General features: G+C 46.2%; 1 pseudogene across 1 annotated transcript in view; it reads left to right on the top strand.

Annotated features, from left to right (window-relative positions):
* LOC309585541 (epidermal growth factor receptor kinase substrate 8-like protein 2) overlaps positions 1-18,076 on the top strand; it is a 76,346-nt pseudogene extending 58,270 nt beyond the window's left edge. The window contains exons 2-11 of the transcript in view: positions 2,661-2,735; positions 3,397-3,545; positions 3,691-3,817; positions 4,171-4,286; positions 13,873-13,984; positions 14,751-14,870; positions 15,721-15,868; positions 16,956-17,139; positions 17,546-17,678; positions 18,005-18,076. The product of the transcript in view is annotated as an epidermal growth factor receptor kinase substrate 8-like protein 2 (transcript). The remainder of the gene's footprint in view (positions 1-2,660; positions 2,736-3,396; positions 3,546-3,690; positions 3,818-4,170; positions 4,287-13,872; positions 13,985-14,750; positions 14,871-15,720; positions 15,869-16,955; positions 17,140-17,545; positions 17,679-18,004) is intronic.
* Positions 18,077-23,030: the final 4,954 nt, after the last annotated feature.

Below are 23,030 nucleotides of genomic sequence, written 5' to 3'. Positions count from 1 at the left end.
CCAAGGCCACAGGGGAGTGAAAAGCCCAGAGCCTGCGGGCAGGACAAGCACTCCATTGATCAGTAACAAACCAACACAGCTCAGCTGGATGGTGCACTTAAGACTGGACCTGGAAGCATCAGGAAAAGCCATTGGAACACAAGCTCAGCAGCACAGAATCCATTTGGCACCAGCTGATGAGATGGGAGGCTCTGTGTGGGACACGTTGTGCATTCAGCTTCAACTATGCCACAGCTCCACAGCAGCGCTGAAAAACTTCTGCTTTTAACAGTTGGAGAGGATTTTCTCAATGGAAGTGAAGCTGTCATTAACAGAGGAACAGCACACGATGCACAACATAACCTGCAATAAAAAGCTTTTGCTTTCCAGCATGTAAGCATCCAGGTTACTGGACTTCAGCTCATGGAAACGAATCTGATGATAGATTTTTTTTTAATTTTTCTTGGAACTAAAAAAGTAAAATCTTCCATAAAAGGATAAAGCACAAAAATACTCTCTCAGTACGTCTCAGGAAGCCATTTAATACCTTCCATGTCCTAGGAACAACTAGGCAAAACACTTGGAAAGTGTGAGCAGTAGAAATGTTGACCATTGAATGTTTGGCAGCCGTGTGCTCCAGCCCCTGGGAGGGGCTTGTCCCCCACTCCACACCAGTCCTGCAGCTCCCCAGCTATTTCTTCTTCTTCTTCTTTGGGGGCTCATCCTCAGAGCTGCTGCTGCTGCTGCTGCTGCTGCTGGAGGAGCTCGGATCCGAGTCGAAGTTGGAGGAGGAGGAAGAGCTGCTGGAGGAGGAGGAGGGGCAGGAGGAGGAGTGTTGGGTGGAGTCGCGGGAGACAAGCACTCAAGGCATCATGTTCAGCAAGTCTCGATTTATTTTTCAAAACTACACTTACTTATAGTACCTTTAATTAGCTCATACATATTGCAAAAGTCGAGCTCCTCATTGGTGGGAGCTATTCCGTGGGATCTGCAAACACGGTGGTCTTATCTTCCTCTTCCGTATGGTTTCTGTCTTCTTACTTATCTGAATGCACATTCTGTTATCTATGCAACCTCTTGCTCAAGGACTCAGTGTCTGCATCTTTACTAAGCCTGCTGTGTTATCATGACCTTTGCTTTTTAGCCATTCTTCAGAAAGACTCTCAACAGAGGAGGAGCTGTCCTCACTGTCACTGTCCTCGGAGGAGGTAGAGGAGTCCTGGCTGTCAGAGGAGTCGCTGGCTGAGCTGTCACTGCTGCTGCTGCTGCTGGAACTGGTCACACTTTTGGACCTGGGAGAGAACAAAGAGCTGAGCACAGCCCTGCCAGAGCCCATGGCACCGTGTTCTCTGCTCTGCTGTAATTATCCAAAGATCAATTTGTTGCCTTGAAAATTTCCAGGCCTCACCATCTAAGATGAATTCCTGTGCCCTCCCTCCCTTTCCCACTCCTGGATGAGTGGATTTTGGCCATTTGAGCAACGGCAGAGTGGCCCCAGGGCATGACATAGGCCAGCAGGACTGCAGAGAGGGGCAGAGAGGGAAAGCTGGCCAGGATCTCGTTCCCAGCCCTGAGCAGGGGCTTTACTGGCCTGACTGTCCTGTACTACCTGAGCTCTGGGGACAATGAACCAGGCTCAGTCCCTGCCTCACCACTGCAGCAGGAATTCTGTCAGTTGTGACCAAACTTGTCCAGCGAACACATCCTACAAGCTCCTTCCTGGGCAGTTATTAATAAGGAAAACCAAGAGACTGTAAACAACCTTAAAGCAGGATACCAAGCTCCAGCCTTTTCTTTGAGAAGCAAATATGGCTAATTTGTGCCTGCTCAGGATCAGAAGGAGCAGCTGATCTCCTGGCAAGAGCCCAGGGTGGAGCACGCAGCAGAGCTGGGACACTGTGGTGGGGTCCTGCCACGTTCCTCACCATGGGGCTGCCGAGTCCCTGGGAAGTGCCCGTTCATTGGGTCACCCTGCTGCCAGCAGTTGTTTCCCACTCCACATTAATGTTTCATCTCCGGCATTTCAAATGCTTTGCATTTCGGTAGGAGCGGGGAGCCTGTCTCCCATGGCAACAGTGCCAGGAGTCCAGGACAGGAGAAGGAGCTGAATGGGAGCACAAACTGGAGAGGTTTCTCACCACAGCTCAGCTGATTGCTGTTACTGAAACCCAGTTCTTGCAGTAAATCAATCCCAAGTGTTTGCTCCTCCATTCTGCCACAGCTCACCTCAAATACCACTGGATTTGGAGCCTTTCAGTGGCCAGGGCAGCTCCGGGTGCCCCAGGCAAGACCTTGGTGGAGACTTTCCCTTGTCAGCAGTTTGCCAGGGGACCCTCAGAACACCTATCCTGTTGTTTCCATCCATGGAACTAGTGGGATTCTCAACCCTGCAAGAGGCAGAAGCACCAGCAATCCTGGCCCTTCCTCACTAGGACTTTCAAAATAAGCCAAGGTCTTCTGTGTCTGTTCAAATTAGCTTTAAAGGCACTGATTTAACAGAGAGGGTATTCCCCCCCTCCTGAAATTCACTGGGAATTAGAAATGGACACAAAATAAAAATGAATGATTCCTACTCCTCCATCCCTTACTCTTCTCATCAGTCCACAACACTCGCCCCATGTGACAGAAAAGAGAAGGCACACTCAGGTTAGGGTTAAACTGTGTTTACGTTCTCTTTTCAGGCCAAACTAAGGAAGCACATCCAAAACCCCCGTGCTTCAGAGTTGGTGCATTTCCTCTTCAGGCCGCTGGAACTGGTAAATCTTATTCCCAGGTCTCACTGGGAACTCCTTTTATTTCTAGTTCACACTTACAAGTAGATAGATTGTGCAACAGGGTTGGAAAACTGCTCACACCTGGCCACAGCTTTCTCAGGAACTTCCAGAAGCGATGCCGATTGTTCCTGGCCTCTGATCCGGTTTGAAGCTTGAAGTAAATACAGGAATCCCAGCAAATATGAATCCTTCCACCGGGTCAATAAGGCATTACTGTGAACAAAAGGGGCAGCCAGCTGGAATCCCCACTGGGAATCTGTCTGGTCTCACCTTCAGGCAAATACGGCTCAGTATTTGCACTGAAAATGCTTGGAAGCAGAAATCCCAACTTGGAAAAGGAGCCACAAAGGAATAGCAAGATACTTTCCATTTTTTGAAGTGTCAGCTTCTGACACTTCACTCGTCTGTAACAACAGCTCATTTGTAGATCAGCTCTTCCTTTGACTCCAATCCAAAAAAATCTCATGTTCCCTTGAACTGTCCAGTCTCCTTCAAAGACTTAGGTTGATGTTTCTTGCAGTGACTGTGCTGATCCAAGGATCAGCTTTGTCTTCGCTTCCTGCTCATCTGTGTGTCCCTGGTTTGACATTTTGACCGTTTCCTGCAAGTTCTCTCCTCTTTGTGTGGTTTGTGTGTGACTCAGATCATCAACAGCTGCGGTGGCCCCGAGCTGGCCCCGTCTGTCCTCAGCCCACTGCTTTCTAAAGACACCACCGATTTCCTGAGAGGACACCTGACACCCAAAGAGATAAACCTCTGGGATTCCCTGGGGGAGACATGGACCAGATCCAGGTAAGGACAGAGCTGCCATCTCCCCAGGCTCCCCACGCAGACGGGATGCTTGGATTCCCTGATGCTCCTGCTCCTTCTTTCAGGGGATGCCCTGAAAGACACATTCTTCGTGAATGTCACCTCATATTCCCACTTTCTGTCCTAGAGCCGAGTGGCCCCGAGACACGAACATCCCCACCTACATCCCCAAATTCCACAACGGCTGGGAACCACCCACAGAAATCTTCCGTGGAGCTCCCTGGGAAATAGACATTGGACACTTGCAAGAGGAGGTTAGTCCTGTGTCCCTGTCTCTTCACTCTCCCTCCCCCTTTTCCAGAGAAATGGAGCTGCAGGGGTAGTGGTGGCGTGCAACAAGTAGTTGGCTCAAAACTCAGTTGGATCTGGTTGCCCCAGTTAAATACAGAAAGCAAATGAGGCTGGAAAAGGGCAGCAATAATGAGCCTCTCCCAATCCAAGGCAACAGCACCCTACAGCGTAACTGAGCTCCAGGGACACAGGCTTCCCTGGAGAACACCTTGACCAAAATCTGCCAGACCATGACTCATCTACCACTATCCCTCTCCTTTTCTCCGATCAGCTTTCCCCTTTCCTGGTAACACTGACTCCATGTCTGCCTTTCCAGCTCTCCTCAGCCAATGGATATCCTTACTGGAACTCCTCACTCAAGCGTGGCCAGACGGCTGAGCAGACACAGGTCGGGGATGCCTTCAAACAGAACATCACTCCACATGGAAATAGGTGATGGATCCGCACGCCCGGAGCTTTGGCTCCCGCCTCGGAACCTCATGAACGCACACGGACACGTACAGTGACACTGGGACGTTTGGGCATCCTGGAGACAACTCCCTGCCACTGTTAATAACCACCAAGGGAAGACAAAGATCAGCTGAGGGGTTATTCCCATAAGCACTGTCTGCTGTTTAACCCCCAGCAGCTCTGCAAGGAAAGGAATCGCAGGTGTTTTCCACCGCAGGAGGCAAAAATATTGACTGACTTCATCAGTCCATCCATAGGTCTTGTTTCCCAACATCAGCCCAGCAAAGTGACCTTAAGGATCAGGTGCCAAAGATGCTGCACTGCGCTTTGGCTCTCCATGTGTGTAGAGATGCTGGAATCATGGAATCACAGAAGGGATTGGGTGGGAAGGGACCTTAAAGATTATCCCGTTCCAACCCCCTGCCATGGCCAGAGACACCTTTCACTATCCCAGGTTGCTTCAAGCTCTGTCCAGCCTGGCCTTGGACACTGCCAGGGATCCAGGGGCAGCCACAGCTTCTCTGGGCAACCTGTGCCAGGGCCTCAGCACCTTCACAGGGAAGGATTTCTTCCCAATATCCCATCTAAACCCACCCTCTGGCAGCGGGAAGCCATTCCTCCTTGTCCTTTCACTCCAGGCTCTTCAAGTCCCTCTCCAGCTCTCTTGGGGCGCCTTTAGGCACTGGAAAAGGCTCTAAGGGCTCTCCAGAGCCTCCTCTTCTCCAGGCTGAACATTCCCAGCCCTCCCAGCCCGTCTGTGTAATGCTCTAGCTCTTGGAGCACTTCCTGGCCCTTCCTGTCTGATATTGCGCTGGTTTATTAAAGGAAATTCTGACTCTTTCTGCTATCTCTGTGTATTTATCTCCAAAGGACTGTGAGTACGGAAGAGTCATCCCCTATGTTCCTCAGCTCTTCTTTGGGGAACTCACCTACAAATGGAACTGCAGAAATGGGGAGGGAGGAAAAGGAAACAGGATGTGAATCGAGCACCTGCATAGTGACCACAGATGTCCACTGCTAGACAGACACTGATGTCAGGCAGATCATGCCCTCCAAATAGTGCTCAGAAAGAGAACAAGTTTGGGATTCCTGAAACTGCTCCGAATTGGATTTGCTTAAACAGATGTCATTAGTAAAAGCAATCAAAGAAAGAGTTTTGATCCCTCTTCCAAGCTGATGCCACTTATCATGTATCTTCCCTGCATTCTTCTAGGGAAGCTGTTTTTGATGTTGTCCTGTCCTTCTTTTTATAAGGGAGCAAAAATACTTTATTAAGTATTACTCTTTCAGTTTTGTTTCCTCTCCTCTTCTGAGATACAGTAAAGTGAACATTCAGCAGAATAGTTTTGTATTTTTTGAACACAATTCTTCTTTTATCCAACTGAGGCCCTTCTGTGATCATGAAAAAACAGAAACTGTTGTGAACTAGAGTTTACACTCATAAGAGGTTGACATGGGTCAGTTCTCCAAGGTTATTCTTAGTTCAACTGCTGTGTAACTGTTGATGTCACTGACTGGAGGCTGCTCTTCAGGACATTATAGATATGATAATTATATGACAGAAAATGCAACATATAGTTGAATCTGACCTTCAAGTTCACTAGCTTAAAAAAGGAAAAAAAATGTCTGTAAGAAATTTGCTGCTTTTCCCATTACTAAGATGTAATAAATGCCTTCAAGTTTATACTCAGTCGACAGCATATACACATGGACAGCAGTGCCCATCCATCCAAATGTACCCCAAGCTAGGGTACATTTTAAGTGTCAATGATCACTGCCTCCAGAAAGCATTTTTGAGACAAAACAGGCAAAGTCTTTTGCATATCTAGACAATCATCCAATACTAGGATCTTCACTCTCACATAAACACTTCATGTTTTTCCACAGAGGAATCTGAGATAGATTTTTCTGAGAAATAACAAACCACCAAAAATTAATTAAATGACAAACAAGGGAAAAGCACCACTTCCTCACTCAGCACATTTTCCTTGATTTTCATTAAGCATTCAGATTTACAGATGCTGATATTGCCACAAGAGCAGTTTTTTTCTGGTTTAACTTCCTCTTCCAGTAGAGCAAGCACAGCTGCAAAATGCAAGCTCACTTCTAGGCTCTCTTACACATCACCAGTTTACCACATTCCAACCAGTCACAGCTGTGCAACACCCCGTCAGGGTACTGGGATTACTGCAGTGCCACAGACAGTTTAAGTGAGGCTCATGGAGCTGTACAATTTTAACTATGTTCTATATGTATAATTAAATGATGCATGACATAGAAATAAGCCAGCTGTACTGAAACTGAACAAACTAACTGCTCTGATGCAACAGTTAAGCATCTCATCAGTTCTAAAATGAAACAGGTTTAAAGCAAAAACAATATAGAGAACAGAATGCTTGACACTGTTAAATAGCATGGTCAAAGGATAATTTTTGAACATTAAGGAAATGCACTCACCCAGTCAAATTTTCAAAAGAATTCCTGGCACCAAAATGTTCTCTGTTTGCTTTTTCACCATGTTTTAAGAATGGATCACTCTGGGGGAAGAAAATCCTGTGCGCAAAACACTGCGTGAAACTAAACAATCCTTAAACATGGCTAATTTCCATGTGGAGCTGATGATTTAGCACTGTCATCCTTCAGCAGAGGAGAAAGAACTACCTGTCTTTAGTTTATTTAGGTAAGATGAAAAAAGTGAGGAGCGTGAATTTGATCTTGCTTCAATTTACTTCAGTGGAAAAACTCTTGCCATGACTTCAGTGAGAATGAGACTGCATCTTAATTCATTCTATATGGAGAAAAACAAATCAGCTGAGAATAATGCTTTTGTTTATTAGATGTAAATTACTACCACAGTCGTTTTTAACAGTGCTAAGTAAATCCTGCTTTAAAAGCCAAACGTTGCCTTCAGTCCTGCTTATTCCTCTGTACTGTGTCACAATGCAGGATTCCTGGTCCTCTGACCAAGTCACCGCTGTCACAGTAAGCATGGCTTGCTCTGGGGAATGGCCACATTCCCACACGGGAATGATAGATGTTTGTGGATGTCACTGGTGACAATGTCCAAATCTGGGCTAGGGCATGCCCCCCAGCCAAGAAACTAGGGTGCACACTTTTGTAATATAAATGCATTCACTGAGAACACAGACTACACTTACTAAAATGTCCATGAAAAGCAGCCAAGTAAATCAAATCAATAGGGTTAAATTTGCAATTAGGATTCTCTCTTTCGGCAGGAAAATTTTAGGATAGCCACAAATTGAGAAAAATTTGCTTTTTTTTCTTCTTTTTCTCAGAAGGCAATCAACCTTCTGGTCTGGCTATTCTTTACTTCTCCCTATGAAGTAAAATCTAAAAAGACACACACACGATATTTATGGAAGGACCTCCCAATGAATTAGGAAAAATTATTACTCAGAAGATCTAACAGAAACAAGACTGTCTACACTGTATGAATTAAACATACATGAATTAGGACACTGAGCCTTCCATTCTTTAGTAACAGAACTGATGCTGTCCTGAAAATGACATTAATGAATTAGACTGGTATATGAAAACCTTCTGCATCTGCTCTAGAGGTTGGAATGAGGATGTTAAATGAGGCAGCAGACAACAAGGACGTGCTGCTTAGGGAAGCTGAATATCACTTCTGTGCTTGTGGAGTTCTGCAGTTTGGATGAAGGTCACAGGTTATCTCCAGATACATGAAAATGAGTGATAAATACACACTGTTGGTCTTAGACTGAAAGCAGTACTGGGCAAAGAGAGTCAAAATATGGAATATTACTCAAAATCATCCCCTGGTTTTCTAAAGATCATAATCTTCTATTAGAAGACAGTTTGTTACCTTCTCCTAATAGTAAAGCTGTAGTAGTAAAAGCACCTCAATCTTGTAGAAGTATCTAAGATACACAGAATAAGTAAGGTATATGGAGTGAGAGCACCCTAAAAACATCACAAGAGGAGTGACAATTTCTGGGATAGTAATGACATGAACGAGTATCTAAACGTTAAGTCTGAGTGAATAAGAGAATTTTTCAACTAATGGATCAGGGAAAATGTGAAAGGATGAGATATGTGATTAAAGATCATAGTGTATTCGGTTAACACAGGTGGAAAATATATGACTTTGATTCTGTACTACAACATATTTTAATTGATTTGTGTGTAGTTTTAGTTTTATACATGCACAATTTTTTAGAACACATCTTTAGACTGGGACAAACAATAAAGGAAATCCATTGTATGACTTTACATTGATCCCAACATCACTCACTGGAATATCTTAACATTTCCTGCACAGATTCCCATTCGTTAAGATGACAACCTTGAGAAGAAGGAAACCTGTAACTGCCATTCAGAGAAGGTCTAAAATTTCAATTGCTGTTTGAACACAAAGGAGCTTTGACATGCTGTGGTTTATTGAAGCACTCCTGCAGTTATAGACACATCTTTAACCACCCTACCCTCTCCCTCTTCCTCCATCCAGCACTGATTGATGCAACTGGAAGCTTCAGTAACTGCAGAGCAAAGTCCCGCTTACTTCCAGCTCTCCTGCCCCAGCAAATGCTCAGCTCTTCTGGGAAGATGGAGCTATGCCATAAGCACATTGCACCTAAAAGGAGATGAAACCTTCCCTTCAAAGACACATGTGACCAGGTTTTTGGAACTGCCTGATGTGGCCAGTTCTCATCTGTTTTCCATAAAGAAGGAAAAGAGCCCTGTATTCTCCTCTTCATGAGAGTTCAAGTATGAATTCCAAAGAACAGAGATGCCAGGACTTGTCAGTGACATGACTAACAATTTTATGAGAACTGGCAAAACAGTTCATTTCTCCTACATCTTATTCTCAGAAACCTTGGAATTGTTTTGTCTGAAAGATTTGGGAGGAGGAAGGTGGACTTAATTCTCACAACTATATTAAATATTCAGTACATCTGATATTCTGTTGTCAACACGCAAAATATAGTTTAATTATGATAAGCCATACTGGAATCATTTACAATACATAAATGTGAAAAAACAGCATTAAATTATTTCTTGTTCCATGTGGAAAAATATACACCTTCCAACCCCCCAAGAAAGTAAGACAAGGCACAATAAATTCTGGTAATTCTCTTTCTTCTGACTTTTCAGTTCCATCACAGCTCTCAAAACTAAGATTTATGTGCTGTTTTGCATCTGTATCTGTTGTTGATTTTCCCCCCCTACAGGGATATAGGTGAATAAGTTTGGACAGGAAACGGTATCCCTCAAGCCAAACTGAAAGGTTTATAAAGTTGCTAAGAAAAGTTTGGGTCAGGGCCTAAATATCAATCATCTGCTCACTGTCTTTTTAAACGAGCTCAGGCATTTTCCCAACTGTTCCCAGCAGGTCTCTGCCACTATTTTAAACTAAGATTTCAGCCATTTTTTTTCCCCTGTGTTGACCTCACTAATTTTTCTTTCTCCCCCTCTTTACCTGCCAAAGGCATCCATCAGGATTTTGCCAAAGGCTATCTGCTTTTGAAGTTGAGAGGAATTCACTAATCGTGAGTGTCAAATCCACAGTAAATGCCATGGCCATATGGTATATGCTGCTTTTGGGAATTAGCTCAAAAGGCCTAGCTGTGAGAAGGCCGGCTGTATGTCAGGAGGGTTTTACTGCTAACTTTCATAACTCATGTCAGCTCTTTCAGTTTCTGTATGCATTGGCTTCAGGGAGTGCAACTGTTCCCTGAATTTATAAAAATGTTGTCAAGATCCCTTGATCTTGCTTCCTCTGTCTCTCTCGCACAAACACATCCAAACACATTTATATACACAGTGGAATAGCATGCACAGTGGCATGCAAATCTAGCAAAAGAGAAGCTTGTAAATAAATAGCATGTCATTCTGCTTACTCAATACATTTCTCTGGGTGTTAAACTCATGATAAACATATCATAAGCCCCGATGAAGGCTCTACAGCCTGTCCCATCACACCATCCTGAGTGTAACTCTGCAATGCATAGGAAGACATAAGTTTGAAAAACAGAGCAGAAATAGCTCCCCTAAGGGCAAGGGGCTGACATAGCTGAAACATAACTAACTGGAGAGCATTTGTTTTCACTAAAGAAGGAAGTGTCAGTGACACATCTCTGTGCCTGTGGAGGTGTACTGTACATGCAAAGCAAAAAGAAATCCACCTTCTTTAAAAAATTGGCCATTAATACATAAATATGTCTGTGTTGAAATCCCTCAGACGGTACCATTCTTAACAAGAACTACACACAAGACTAAGAAATTCTGCAGAGAATCACGCTTTTGTGATCCAAAGAGGCAAGGAGAAAGAAAACCACATATGAAGAGTTTAACATACCCACTTAGTGATAGAAAAAGAATTATTACAAAAATAAATGTCAGTCCCCTTGAAACACTTGAGTCAGCGCTCTCAACTTTCTCTGATGCTGTAGGAAGGTGTGAATGTCCTCCATGTGTCACATCATCCGCACCAGCCACACAGGAATGTCTCCAATGCACCTCAGAGCCTTTCAAGGACCACTCCCCTCTAATTTATGTATAGTCTGTTAACATCCTCTTGGAGCAAACAGAAATAATACTTTTAAAAGACATTTATACTTCAGAAACATGTGCCCCGACACAACAAAAAACCCAGATTTTAATACTGCCCCGAGGCAGAATTCATCCATCTTTAAGGCTTCTATTATGTATTTCCTGGTTAGTAATACAAAAAGAACTGCTGGCAGTATCACATCGAAACCAAAGTGCCAGAATCAGAAAAACTACTGAAAAGTTTACCTTTATAGGAAAGCTTCAGTCTTGGGATATTTTGTTTTGACGTTCCAGTGACTGGAAGGAACAGCATCGCTAAAGACAGCAGGCTGCAGGCATGTGGCACTTGCAAAGCTCTCATTCTGCTCTCCTCTTCTGTATCTTCTTTTGTACTATGGTGAAATATCTCCCCACTTTTCAAACAATCCAAGTTTTATCTGGAAGAAAAAAAGAAAACATCTGTAGATCTGCTTTACTGCATAAGCAACAATTCTGTAAGCAAGCCAGACCTATTTCTAAAGAGCACCTCAGTTAATTTCTTTGCTACGAAAGTATTTTTCCTCTAGTACAAGTAAATATGTTTTGTTTCTTTAATACTAAATTTACACATTTTGACATTGGAAAAATATGTAAACTTTTCAGACACCAATGTCTAGCCTAGCTAACGTTTAAGCACAAATTAAATTAATGCAGTATCCATAAAAAGAACATTTGACATTCAAAAGTGACCATGCAACTTGATAGTTAATACCAGTCCATTGGATATCTTACATGTTTTATAACTCTTTTTGTCTCAGTACAACAGCTATTGTGTGTTTATGCTGTGACTAGAATGAACTGTAATGTCTCAGATGCCATGGGGGTACAAGCTGAGTTAACAGTGAGTACTTACCCATCAAAAACTAAACTAAGAAAACTGGAAAGAGCAAGCAGTTGTGTTTAGTTTTAATAGAGAAAAAAGTCAAAGCGGATGATGGATTTAAAAGTGCTTTCAGTATGATATTTCCAGCAGAACAACTGCCTCAACTCATCCACCAAAATGTCCTATAAACTTTAATGAGTGTTTCAGGCTGGGGTCAATAGGCTGATATGGGATTTTGTTAGCACAGTGTGCAACTAAGCCAGCTTTGCAACACTTTTCACTTAGTAAGAATCATTCATATTCCATAAATCTTAAAAGTGTTTTACAACTGAAAGCAATTATCACTGCCCTTATTTTCCCTATGCAAAAACGGAACCATAAAGCTGCAGCGAACCTATTTCCTCAAGGTCACACAGCAAGCACAGTAGTTGAAAAGAAAACAGCAACAGCAGTCCTGCTGTCCTTTGTACCCAGCTATCAAGGATCCCTTTTGCCCAATAACTCGACTTTTGCACATGAAATTATTTGAAATGGCATCTTGAGTTCTGAAGGCAAAACTTCATGGTTAATAAATCACAGAGATCAGAGTATGAAAATATTTGTGAGACCAGATCCTTCCCCCTGCAAGTGCCTGATGCTAGAGGTCAAGGGAGATGGCTGGTGAAATGACAAATGTCAGTGTTTGAGTAATGCTGTAAAACCAAGGAGTAAGGAAATGTTATGGTTAGTCAAGAGATTAATGGCTCATGATGTGCCATGAAAATTCTTTTCTGAAAGGTACTGGAGCTGCCTGATTAAAAGAGCAATCCTAGTGCCCACATCAGCCAGCACTTGCACAGACACCAAAGGAGAGGTTCCTTGCAAGTCCATGAGAGATGCAGCACAGCTTGTGGCCCCTGAGCCTTTCCACCGGTCTGTTATTTGAACTCCTGCAGCACTGGGTCTTGCAATTCTGTGAGCTACAGCAGCACCCAGAACCAATTTGGCACCTCCTGATACAGGCAGTTCATCCTTCCTGGCATGAAAGGATGGAAACAGAATCCCTTCCGTTCTCTCTGACACAGGAAATCTTTCTCAGATGAAACTTGGGCTTTCTGAGCCTCCAGACTTTCGCTCAATAGCAAAAGACAAGGAAGTGTGCAAGAAGAGCATGATGGTGAAAAAGAGGGAAACAATTCGTAAAATCCCCAAAGCATAATTCCTATTGCAGAACACTAAGCTTCTTCCTTCTCAGTCCCCTCTTCAACACTCATATGCAGTGTCTGAATGCACTACTCTTGGCCAAGTGTGAGTACATGTTCACGAAACGACATGGAGAGAAAACAGACAAACATGAAATGCCTGTTTCATCTTTCTCTTCCCTTTATTACAGTATCAGATCCTAAGAGAACACCCTTACTTCTTCTGTGCCAACACATCTATCTGAGGGTGGACCACGAAGGACTAAAGTGGATTAGACTATCCCAGGGTTAAATCGCCTTGAAGAAATTTATTTAGAGGTGAAAAAGGGGAAAAGAAGGAGAGGGGAGGAGGGGGAAGAATATATGAAGATGAGACACCAGCCCTGTTCATCTTCAGCAGGATGATAGTGACAAACCATACTTCAAAAAGAAGCAATTAAGAGGGAGCCAGTCTCACTGCAAGTATGTTGAGAAGTCACGGCCTGAAGGTCTGGGCCTCAGCCAACAGGGAACTCACCAAAGGATATGGGGCTCATTTTCTTGAGGCAAATTACTGTGAAGAATCAGGACTAAATTTGACTAAAAAAACAGTTGCATCAATGCACTGTCATTTGCTGAATTGATTGAGAATCAGCACCAAACTCAGCCCTTCGGCCATAGCTCACAACCTCACTTTTTCATGTAGGCTTTTTTTGCTAATGGGAACCTTCCTTTTTTCTTGGTTGGGTTTTTTTTTCCCCTTTCCCCTTTTATTTGAATAATGTCTGTGAAAAATCATTTGCTTTCACGAGGCGGTTAGTTTACACTGGAGGCAGCAGCTCTGTGAGCTCGAGCCAACCCTGTCCTGTCTTTAGATTCATTGCAATCTGGCCACATTGTCACATATATTTTTAGTTTATGATGATCCTCTAATACAATTCCAGCTTCCACACAGAGTCCTTCCAACAGTCTAGCTCAGGTTAATGAACTTCAGGCCACTTCTCTTCTGCAGGAATTTCGAGGCCCAGGGGGTGGCTGTGCCCAAGAGATTTGCCAAAATCCGCTACGATTTCACCGCGCGAAACGCCAGTGAGCTCTCGGTGCTGAAGGATGAAATCCTGGAGGTACGTGACCGCTCCTGGAAAAGGTGTGTCCCCCAGGGGCAGGAGAGAGCTCGGGATAGCAACAAGCACCAACTCCATTTTCCCTGGTGGTATCTCAGCAGTGACACAAAGCTTTGCTCAAACCCAAAGCTGGAGCAGGCTGCCTGTGCTGTGTCGTGTCATTTCCTCAGCTCAAAGACATCGGTCCCATTTTAACCACAGTGAGGAGGGAGGACAACAACTCGCTCTAGAGCCCTGCTCATCCCCCGCTGGGTCGGTTCCTTATCACCACTTCCTCCTCCACGAGGATTTGTTTTCTCTGAAAAGCACCTTTCTCATAACCTTTCTCTTACTGCAGCACTGTTGGCAGCTGGACAAGGTGGGACGTGACTTGGGCTGACACTGATCTGTGACCTGAGGAAAAGGTTTCTCTGCAAAATGTGGCTTTTTATTTATTTAATTATTTATTTTAATGCAAAAAGACATCAGAAACTCAGTCATTAGGAAAAAAAGGTCTGGAGAAACAGGGACATTATGTAGGAACTATGAGTTCTTCAGCACGCAGAGGTGCTCTCCTGTTCATCCTTACGATAAATTCTGATGCTTTCCAGGAGAAGTTTCAGTCCTGGATTGCATCTGAGAGCAACAGATCTGATTAGAGCTCCTGGCCTCAGTGATGTCCTTCTGGCAACTTCACCTTTCGGATGGTTCGGCCCCGCTATATCCTGGTTGTTTATGCCTGAAATCCCATTTTCCCACAGCAGATTTATTTTTGTCCCTCTCTCAGGTGTTGGAAGATAATAAGCAGTGGTGGAAGTTGCTCAACCGGAGTGGGCAGGCCGGTTATGTTCCGTACAATATCCTGGATGTGGTGAAACTGGAAGAGCTCAAACAGGTCTGTAGTCAGGTAATACCTGACTGGTATCAGCTGCAGGGCACAATCTGCCTCTGGGAATAATGTTGTCATTAGACCTCCCTGATTTCTTAGGATACTATGCACCAATCAGGACAGACCTTCAGAAGTAGACAAAGCCAGGAGATTCCTGAGTCTCCTATGATAAAATTCACATTTTGCTACGATCGTCTTCCCAAATAAGGCCTATCCTTCCTATTTGTGCACCAGCCTCCTGCTTTCCATATTTTTCCACATCAAGATTTTTCTTGGGGGTTAAATTAAAGATGGACACTTCCCTCAGCCAGTTCAGTTCAGCACCAGGAACACGTTACTGGAGTGGAGGCAGATGGAAACACCATCTAAGTGAGATTTAACTGAATACTGCAACTTGCACTGCAGAAATGTGGAGCTGGAGTGTTCTAAACACCCTAGGGAAGCATGGAATTGCTTCCCCATTTTGGTATTGCAGCGTTTGGGCAAAGCCTAAGGCGGCCCAGCAGGCTTCTGGATAAATCCCTGCTAGTTTAATCAAAACGTCAAAAAACTTTCCAGTCCGCTCCAGGCCCTTGGCAGTGGTCCCGCTTCACATCCCAGCTACGGAGCAGTGAGGCTCTGCCTTCCAATGAGATCGAACACGTTTGGCACAACTAGGAATTCCCTTGCGCAAACTTCAGACTTTGCTTTGGGTTCTTCATTCCCAGAAATTAACTTCTTCCATGCAGCTCCACCTGAGGTCTCCCCAGCCCCACATCAGCACAAGGAGAACACGGCAGTTTGTCCCTCCGTGGGTGTGAGGCAGAAAGCTTAAGAAAATTAAAAACGACCAAAAAAAATTCTTACTTTTCTTTCCCTTTCTAACCAGTCTAACCAGAGGTACAAAGGAGACCTGAGCCCCAGGGGCTATGGCCCATCCAGCCCAACCCACAAGCTGCCTGCCAGCTACGCCGGGGATAAGTGGGGCACTGAGATGTTGTCGCGCCACTCTGCACAGGACGCCAAAGAACGCACGTGTGTGTCCCACTCTGGGCTCCCCTGGGTTTGGGCGCTCGGGGGACCAGACCTGCCCAAGGGGCTCCCCTGCACCTTTTACTGATCACAGCAATGGAGCAGCACTGTGTCTGGAGGCCATTCCAGGCAGGACAAGAGCCAAGAGAGCAGCCCTGGGGCTTGTGACACCTCCGGGGCTCTCGGGCGGCCCGGGCCGAGCAGGGCAATAAGTGATCACCCCATGCCTCCTTCCTCCAGTTCTAACTTCCTCCTCCTCCTCCCAAGGAGAGAGTTTCCTTTCTCTTCCAAAATGTTTAAGTGTGTCTAAGGAACAGCTCAGGTCAATCCCTTTCTCTCACTTCCTTTTGCTCATCTCCCGGCACACACACAGTGCCCGCCTGGCAGCTTCCTTCATGTGGTTCCACAGAATTCCCGGCCAAACAGGAGATCCGCATCACTCCCTCACCCTGCACGTGCTGTGGGGCTCACAGAGCAGGAGAGAGATCAGGGGCCCTGCTCACCTCACCCCTTATCCCACCCTGTCCACTCCTGGAAGCAGGAGCCCTTCTGGGACGACAGGAAGCCCCACAATACAAGGACACAAATCTGTTCGTATCACTGAGTTATTCTCCACAGTCTTCAGGAGTTTCATGGGGAAAGCGATACTGGATGAAGAGTCACTGGAGTTTTCACAGAAGCACAGGATGCCCTGGGCTGGAAGGGACCTTCAAGCTCATCCCATCATGAGTGTGTTGCTCATTCCCAGTTTGTGCTTCCTGCCGCTTCTGTTCTGTTGCGGAGCAAAACCTGGAGCTCTGCGATCAGCAAATTAGTGACTAGAAGCAGCAGAGAGGACTGAAAAGGTCTCAATTCCAAACCTCCAATTGTAGATTCTCACAGAACTGTGCTTCCACATCAGGCAACAGCCAAGGGGTGATGGGAGCAAAATAAATGGCAACACAGGGGCACAGGAAAATGGGAATCACTTTTCTGGGCTGAATTTAAATAAGAATGTTGAGCCACATCCCCATTTGCCTTACAGTTTCCCCACAAACATTTAATGGCATTTTTGACTGAAGACTTGCTTTCATTCCCTACTTGTTTCTACAGAACTTATTCACCAAACGGATGAGCTGAACGACGAGCTGCTAAAGAAGATCACAAACAATAAAATTCAGCCTCCCCACAGGAATTTCAAAGTGGAAAAGCCTCAGCAAGTTTTCGTGCCCCTCACCTTTGAATCCAGCACTGAAGAAGTCAAAGCCTGGCTGGAGGCCAAGTCATTCAGCAAAGAGTAAGATTTGCCCTATTGCCACGTGCAATGCTCGTCCTTCCCTGGAGAAGGAGCGGGGGAGGCCACCGGCACCATCTCACCTGGGACAAGCCACTTGGATTTACTTACAGAGCCTGTGTTGCAAATTAGATTTCAACCCTGTTCAATCCAGGCTCTATAACCAGAATGTTCAGAGCCCAAAGTCACTCCCTTTCTCTGGTATAAATATTTTCTTGGAGATAAACAGTTAACTAACTAAATCCAAGGCCTGAAATGCTACTGGAATTGCAGCTGCCACCTTGGAACAGCCCCAGGGCCCCGTGATATGGTCCCACTGCAGCTCCTGGCCTCCCATCTCCAACTCCTCACCTCTGGCACGAGGCCACGTGCAGCACAATCGTCACCTCCCTACTTTGTGTCTCCCCAGGACCGTGGAACACCTGGGCATCCTCACCGGAGCTCAGCTCTTCTCCCTCAACAGAGAGGAGCTGAAGAAGGTGTGCGGTGATGAGGGAAACAGAGTCTACAGCAAGATCACAGTGGAGAAAAACCAGCTGGAGGTAAGCATTTTTCTGGATAATTCCTGCTGGAATGGGGGCTGTACCAGCAGCGTCAGATAGCTCATTAAACAGGCATTTTAAAAAATACAATTGTGGGGAAAAAAAATGCAACCAAACCTACACCAGCAATAAAACACACGTAAAAATTCCGAAGTGTCTTTTGAGCAAATCTGTAAGATCCCCCTGTTTCCACTAATTAATCTGCTTTTTACTGATATCACTTATCTCTTTGAAACTAGCTCTACTTTTACAGCATTAATTAAATACTGTCACTTAACTGCAGCTTGAAGTTCAAATCCAAACTGCCTGTTTTGTTTCCATTCCAGAAAAGCAGAGGGGAGTCGGAGCTCCAAGAAATCACGAAGCGCCGCCAGGAAAGGATTGATTCTGCAAATTAAAGTCTCTCTGCTTTATTTCAGCTCTTAGCCCTAAGTAGTGCAGAAAAAAAGGGAATGAAAGCAATGATTCCTGGCCCAGGCCAGATGCAGCAGAGCTCCCCTTGGGGTCCAGCTGCCATCAGAGTGACAATTCCTTGAACACTGTTGGGAAGGGTTGACAATAAGACCATGTCCCACTGGGAAAGGTGTTTTAATTTTGCATGAAGTATTTTTTTTATAACTATATATTTTATACTGAAATTTTCCGTGCATGCGATCAGAGCAGGATTCACACGGGGCTGGATGTACAAGGGCTGGCTTCAAGCAAAAAAAGACCCCCAAAGCTTTTCTCCGAGGGCTGTCCCCTGCTCCCCACTCTCCCCTGGCAGAGCAGGCGTGGCACACAGCACAAGAGAGGCCAGCCTCAAGGCTTGGAGCCTGGACCAGAGGAATAAGGCTTTAGAACCCTGCAGTGGTTTGGGTTTAAGGAAAGGACATTAAAGCTCATCCCATTCCACCCCCCTGCCATGGGCAGGAATGCCTGTCACAAGCCCAAGTTGTTCCAAATCTTGTCCAACCTGGCCTCGGACACTTCCAGGAATGGTGAGTCATGACCTCTCTGGGCAACCTAACCCTTTCTATTTCCATTTCCATTTCCTCCTCAGTGCAGGTGTCCCCTGCAGCCCACGAGCACAGGGCCGGTGACAACTGCCTGTCCTTGTCCTGTCCCCCTGTGCCCCCTCGTTGGACAAGGCTAGAATGGCAACACACATTCCCAAAGTCTGGCTGCTTCCTTAAATCCATGGACCAGCTAGTGCTATCTCTGAACAGCTGAAATGAGCTTTCAGTGCCTAGAAATGAGCAGGAGTGACAAACAAAGGGATTTGAATCTGGAAATAGGTGAGTTCCACCCGCCCACCGCTGCTGATGCAGAGGCTGGGGCTCGGGGCAGCTGTGCAGCCCTTCCCTGGGGCACGGATCCTGCACTGGAATGTTGTGGTGGTGTTGCCAAACCGGGCCTCAAACCAGGAGAAGATAAGCCCTGACCGTTTGCTCCCGACCCAGGCACACCCACAGCCCTTCCCAGGGTGTTGGTCACTTGTCCCCATCTTCACGTTTTCACTGCAAAAAGTCAGCTGAAATGATTCCCAAAGAGCTGAAACCCCAAAGCACACTGGGAAAGGCAGGTTTAACACAAATTAAATGGCCACAAGAAAAAAACCCCTCTAATTTAGCACAGGGTGTTGCTCTTTACTTCCCGTTTTCCTTCATAAAGTTATGTGCATTTGTATATAGCAATCTGTAAATAGGGGTGAGGAAAATCCCTCTCCCTAGAAGCAGAATTAAGTGATTATGCTTCCAAAATTTACTCACCATTTCAAAACTCAAGCAAGCAGCGTAGTTCCTGTCCACAGCAAGTTTGGCACATTGCATTTCTAGCTCTGTTTGACTGACAGACCAATCTGATTGCAAAGCAGTGAAGCACACAGAGCTCCAGAGCTGCCCACAGCCCAGGGACAGCTGGGTTTTCTCTCTCAGCACATGCTGAGTCTTGGTCCAAATTTGTGCCTGTCATTGCACATTTAATGGAAAAAGCTTTAAAACAGCATCTGGGGAGCTCATGTCTAAAACTGAGAACACCAGTGCACCTTAGTTTTGGCTTCATTCTTAAGCGTCTCCAATGGATAATCTGTTTTCTTCATTTGAAACAGGACACTGCTCTCACCAGCAGAATTAGGGTGCAGGCAGGGGAGGATCCTGGGTTTAGTCACAGCCCTGCTAGGATCTGAGAAGGGCACTCACCTTGTCAGGGAGGGATGAAGAGGACAATCCTCCTGAGAAGCCCTGGCTCCGGATTAGGGTGGAGATGGGAGGCAGGATGGCAAGCACGGGAGGCGAAAAAGTTTCTAAAATGAAAATAAAAACGAATGTTGAGCTAGGAAACACACCATCTTCTAGTCCTGGGGTGTAGAGGAAAGCAAATCACAGGGAATTACGGTTATCTGGGATTTTAACAGGAGTGTACATGACAGCTCTGTAAAGCCGGGAGCCACAGGAGCACTTCCTAAAACAAATAGCTCAGTAGACCTTATTGCAGAGGCCACTTTTACAAATTTCCACGCGACTGAGCTGTGCGTCTGTTCTGTTTGTACTGCCTGCAGACACTGCTATAAAGTACTGTACATTGATGTAACTGAGCGAAGGAGACAATGATATAACCATGCACTGTACAAGATTTATTAAAATAGTTAAGTTATAACTCCATCTCCGTCTCTTTCACTGGGTTTTCATAATGCTTTGTCACTGAGAGTCTCAGAAACTCAGCAGAATGTCTGAAACCACACATTTCCTTTTGGGTTTGGGGACTGACATTCAACAGGAAGGATGTTACGGCCTGGATAGCTGTGTCTTAAGAATAGGGGCAAAGCATGAGAAGGCTGCACAAAAGCACATTCTTGCCTCTCTGGAAGGGGAACGACTGTGGCAGCTGTCCCAAGTGGAACCATACAGAAAGAGGGAACAGCATAACCCCATGACTAGGAGCCTGTTACACGGATTCTCCAACATTTCCAGCCAAGAGCCATCCTGTTTCCAGAAGCAAAAGTTTGTCTTCTCTTTTCCTTAACAATTAAATTACCCAGCTGAAATAACTGGTAATTCCTTCTGTAGATGTTTTGGAGAGTACAATTTCCAAGTGGGCCCACACTAACAAGATCACCTCTTTTACAGCCTAAATAAAGTTCAGGCGAACCACGAGCCCAAAACACCTGCCTTACTGGGCCGAGGGCTCTCTCAGCGCCTGGAGCTGCACTCGATAAACCATTTCGAACCTTGCCACAACGGCGGGGAAGGGAGCCCAGAGCGCTCAGCTCCTGCAGCGGGGCACCACCGACGCGGCCCCGAGCCTTCCCTCACGGCCGCCTCCCTCAGGGGCTGCCCGCCGCCACCTTGCGGCACCGGCCGCGCCCGGGCCCCGCGCGGCCACGAGGGACGGGTGGCTCAGGGGCGGGTCGGGCGCCGTACCGGCCGCGGGGAAGACTGCCGGGGGTTCTGGCGACACGGAGACTCCGGGGACAGGAGGTTCCGGGCCCGAGAGATCTCGGGGCCAGGAGACTCCCCCGATACGCTCCGTCGGGGACGATGGCGGCGTCACGGTCGCCAAGGCGAACCCCCGCCCGGCCCTCACGAACCAGCCAATCAGAATCGCTCTCCCTCCCGCGGCCTCGTCCGTCTCCTGTCCGCGCTCCTGATTGGCCGCTGCCGCCCAGCCAGGCTGGGATTGGCGGCGGGCGGCGGGAGCGCGCGGGCCGGTGCCCTTCGGGCACGTACCGTCCCTCCTGGGCGCGCGAGTACCCCGGAGCCGCGGACGTGTCGGTGTCCCCCGTGAAGCGGCAGAAGGTGGAGTCGGCGCTGGACCAGCTCAAGCACCACACCACGGTGGTGGCCGACACCGGGGACTTCAACGGTGAGAAGCGGCATGAGGGGATCCTGTCTCCGCAGCTTCTGCTTAGCCCCCTCTCCCGCCCCTCTTCACGGAGAGTGGGCGAGCCCGGCCGAAGGGGCGCGCGCTGCGGGGACCGACCCACCCTGGGGCCGGAGGGGGGGCGAGCGGGACGGCGCTGGGTCTCCATCCCAGGGCAGACCCCGCCGTGATTTCTCCCAGTTTGCCCTCGAGTGTGCCCTGACCACTCCGTTCAGCTCTGCGTGCTGTCAAGGAGAAGTGCCAGACTGAAGCCAGGCTCTGCTGCTCTAATTAATTTTGGGTTTTCTTCCAGTGGGCTGTCTAGATCTGGGACTTGTTTGGGGTTTTTCAGACTCACGCTTGGACGGGGCTTGGAGCAGCTTGGCCCAGTGGAAGCGAGTGGAACTGGATGAGCTTCAAGACTCCTTCCAACCCAAACCATTCCAGGATTCCATGATATGCTTAAAAACTGATTTGGGGTTGGAGAGAAAGAAGGGAAATGATGCTTTTTATTTGTTTCACTTGAGCTGTACATTGATCTTTTCCCTTTTTGCATTTCCAGGATGCAGAAAGTGAGAAGGAACTTGAGGAGATGTGCTCGGTCCAAGAGAAATAATTTTGAAAAAACTCATCTCACTGGATACTGCAGCAACAGTAAAATCCCAAATGGATTTCATGATCCTGACAATTCTGAGTGCACTTCAGGGATAAGGCACAAGATCTTACAGAAAAACAGACGCAGCAGCACACATCCAGGAAAACATCTTGGAATTAATGGCATAAAATCGTGGTTTATTTTCCTGCATCTGTTTGATTTTAGGATCCCTAAAAATGTTACATTCCTAGCATCAGGGGTCAGGGGGTAATTTAGAGGTAGTTGGTGATAAATATTTTTGGTTATGTGTAGGGCAGATATTTATGCCTTACATAACTCTGTAATATAAATATGTATTATATATTAGGGCATATAGCTATCTATTTATATATAACCTATTTTTTATGTGTGCCCAGATATAGTTTATATCAGACACTGTGCCTGTCTGAAGGCCTTGCTACTGAGCTCCTAACTCATTCCTGAGGAAAACATCAGGCAAAAGCTGTTAGGTTTAACTGGTTCCTCTTTTCCTTAATAATTATTTTACTCAGTTGGAATAACTGAGAACAGCTGTTAGAGATGTGCAGTTCCCAGTGGGCCCAAGGCACTTTTTTGCACAACGCAGAGTGGCGTTTAAGGTATTCAGTAGTCAGAGAAGTGAGGATTAGGATTTTGAATGCTCTTGGGAAACAAGGCTGGCCAGAGATCCCTCCTAACTCACTGTGGGACAGCAAAAACCCCACAGCCAAGGGTAACCAGGGATTGTGGGGATGGAGAATTTAATGGCATCAGGGGGCAGCAGTGCCAGTTCAACTGATAAAAAAGTAAATCCACGCCTGCTCTAGAGGAGTATTGTTCCTGGACGTGTGTAAATACAGGGACACCTCTTTACTCTCAAGTGAGGGAGGTTTGTGGTT

Source organism: Coloeus monedula, assembly GCF_965178545.1.
Source record: "Coloeus monedula genome assembly, contig: HAP1_SCAFFOLD_67, whole genome shotgun sequence".
NCBI classification, from domain to species: Eukaryota; Metazoa; Chordata; class Aves; order Passeriformes; family Corvidae; genus Coloeus; species Coloeus monedula.
The sequence above is the reverse complement of the archived record's forward strand: the minus strand, read 5'-3'. Positions and strand labels throughout refer to the sequence as shown.